The following is a 3,033-nucleotide window of genomic DNA, read 5'->3' on the forward strand; positions in this document are numbered from 1 at the left end:
ATTTGTTCTCTACATCTGTGTCTCTATTTCTGCCTTGCAAACCAGTTCATCTGTACCATTTTTCTAGATTCCACATATATGTGTTAATATACGATATTTATTTTTCTCTTTCTGACTTACTTCACTCTGTATGACAGTCTCCAGGTCCATCCACGTCTCTACAAATGACCCAGTTTTGTTCCTTTCTGTGGCTGAGTAATATTCCATTATATATACGTACCACATCTTCTTTATCTGTTCGTCTGTCGATGGGCATTTAGGTTGCCTCCATGACCTGGCTATTGTAAATAGTGCTGCAATGAACATTGAGATGCATGTGTCTTTTTTTTTTCTTTGAATAATTAATTAATTAATTTTATTTATTATTTATCTTTGGCTGTGTTGGGTCTTCATTGCTGCACGCAGGCTTTCTCTAGTTGTGGCAAGTGGGGGCTACTCTTCCTTGCGGTGCATGGGCTTCTCATTGCAGTGGCTTCTCTTGGTGTGGAGCACGGGCTCTAGGCACATGGTCTTCAGTAGTTGTGGCATTTGGGCTCAGTAGTTGTGGCTCACGGGCTCTAGAGTGCAGGCTCAGTAGTTGTGGCACACGGCCTTAGTTGCTCCGCAGCATGTGGGATCTTCCCGGACCAGGACTCGAACCTGTGTCCCTTGCACTGGCAGGTGGATTCTTAACCACTGCACCACCAGGGAAGTCCGCACGTGTCTTTTTGAGTTATGTTTTTTTCTGTGTATATGCCCAGTAGTGGAATTGCTAGGTCATATGGTAATTCTATTTTTAGTTTTTTAAGGAACCTCCATACTGTTCTCCATAGTGGCTGTATCAATTTACACTCCCACCAACAGAGCAAGAGGGTTCCCTTTTCTCCACACCCTCTCCAGCATTTATTGTTTGTAGATTTTTTAATGATGCCCATTCTGAACAGTGTGAGGTGATACCTCATTGTACTTTTGATTTGCACTTCTCTAATAATTAGTGATGTTGAGCATCTTTTCATGCATATCTTGGCCATCTGTACGTCTTCTTTGGAGAAATGTCTATTTAGGTCTTCTGCCCTTTTTTTCTTTTTTTCCCATTTATTTATTTATTTATTTTTAGCTGCATTGGGTCTTCGTTGCTGGGCATGGTCTTTCTCTAGTGGTGGCGAGCGGGGGCTACTCTTCATTGTGGTGCATGGGCTTCTCATTGCAGTGGCTTCTCTTGTGGCAGAGCACAGGCTCTAGGCGCTTGGGCTTCAGTAGTTGTGGCACATGGGTTCAGTAGTTGTGGCTCACGGGCTCTAGAGTGCAGGCTCAGTAGTTGTGGCGCACCAGCTTAGTTGCTCCGTGGCATGTGGGATCTTCCTGGACCAGGGCTCAAACCCATGTCCTCTGCATTGGCAGGCGGATTCTTAACCACTGCGCCACCAGGGAAGTCTTCTTCTGCCCATTTTTTTTATTGGGTTTTTTGTTTTTTTGATATTGCGCTGCATAAGCTGTTTGTATATTTCGGAGGTTAATCCTTTGTCAGTTGCTTCATTTGCAATTATTTTCTCCCATTCTAAGGGCTGTCTTTTCATCTTGTTTATGGTTTCCTTTGCTGTGCAGAAGCTTTTAAGTTTCATTAGGTACCATTTGTTTATCTTTGTTTTTATTTCCATTACTCTAGAAGGTGGGTCAAAAAAGATCTTGCTGTGATTTATGTCAAAGAGTGTTCTTCCTATGTTTTCCTCTAAGTTTTATAGTGTCCAGTCTTACATTTAGGTCCTTAATCCATTTTGAGTTTACTAGAAGTGCAGAGTCTTAACCACTGGACCGCCAGGGAAGTCCCTACATTTCTTTTTATTAATCTAAGGATAAACTTTATAGGCTTTATGATAACTGGTAACATTTATAAGCAGTCACTGAATATTGTTATGGAGATTTTATGTTACTTTAACAAATCTTATTTAATTTTATATTTTGTTACCTACACTTTTGGGGATAATGGAAAGTGATTTAACTCTCCCTGTGAAAAGACTTCTTGGTATTTAGAATAGAAAGAGTATAAAACAATAAACAACAATTACTGAGAGAAGATATGATGAGGCATTAAGAATTCCTATGGAGGGAATTCCCTGGCAGTCCAGGGGTTAGGACTCTGTGCTTTCACTTCTCCCTGATCAGGGAACTAAGATCACACAAGCCGAGCAGCTGCACAGCATGGCCAAAAAAATAAAGTTAAAAAAAAAAAAGAATTCCTGTAGATACCTATAAATTATGTATATCAGCTGAACCTTGTTGAAGGTATGCAAATCAGTACAATTTAACCTTGTTTTATATGTGGAAGGTATGCAAATCAGCAAAATTATGTATAATTTAACTTTGTTTTATAAGGTCCTAATTCAGACTATAAAGTTTCACTGACATTTCACGAGAAATTTTGGAAAACATTCTTTTTTTTTTAACCCATTTAGAATTTATTCAGAGTGCAAGAGCAGTCCTTGAAAGGATGTTAACATGGTCTGATTTGCATTTTGTTTTGTTTCTCTCTCTCTTTTTTTTTGGTAGCAGCATTATTGAAATATAATTCACATATTACACAATTCACCCATTTAAAGAGTAAAATTCAATGCTTTTTAGTAAATCAGAGTTGTGCAACTATCACCACAATCAATTTTAGAACATTTTCCTCATCCCCAAAACAACCACACCCCCTTACCTGTTATCTGTCATGCCCAAATCCCCCCATCCTCCCTAGCTCTACTTTCTGTCTCTATAGATTTGCCTATATAAATGGGAACATACACTATGTGGTCTTCTGTGACTGGTTTCTTTCACTTAGCATAATGTTTTCAAGGCTTATCCATATTGTAGCATGTATCAGTACTTCATTCCTTTTTATTGCTTTTTATACTGTTGAATAGTATCCCATTATTTGGGTATACTACATTTTATTTATCCATTCAACAACTGGTGGACATTTGGATTATTTTCCATTTTGGGCAAACATCCTATTTTTTTTTTTTTTTTTTTTTTTGGTACGCGGGCCTCTCACTGTTGTGGCCTCTCCCGTTG

The 3,033-nt window shown here is 38.9% G+C and overlaps 1 protein-coding gene across 1 annotated transcript in view; it reads left to right on the top strand.

Moving 5' to 3' along the window:
• Positions 1-3,033, top strand: part of UCP3 (uncoupling protein 3) — a 33,217-nt gene that overhangs the window by 26,095 nt on the left and 4,089 nt on the right. The gene's annotated exons all lie outside the window — the stretch shown is intronic.

This window comes from Physeter macrocephalus, chromosome 16 (assembly GCF_002837175.3).
Source record: "Physeter macrocephalus isolate SW-GA chromosome 16, ASM283717v5, whole genome shotgun sequence".
NCBI classification, from domain to species: Eukaryota; Metazoa; Chordata; class Mammalia; order Artiodactyla; family Physeteridae; genus Physeter; species Physeter macrocephalus.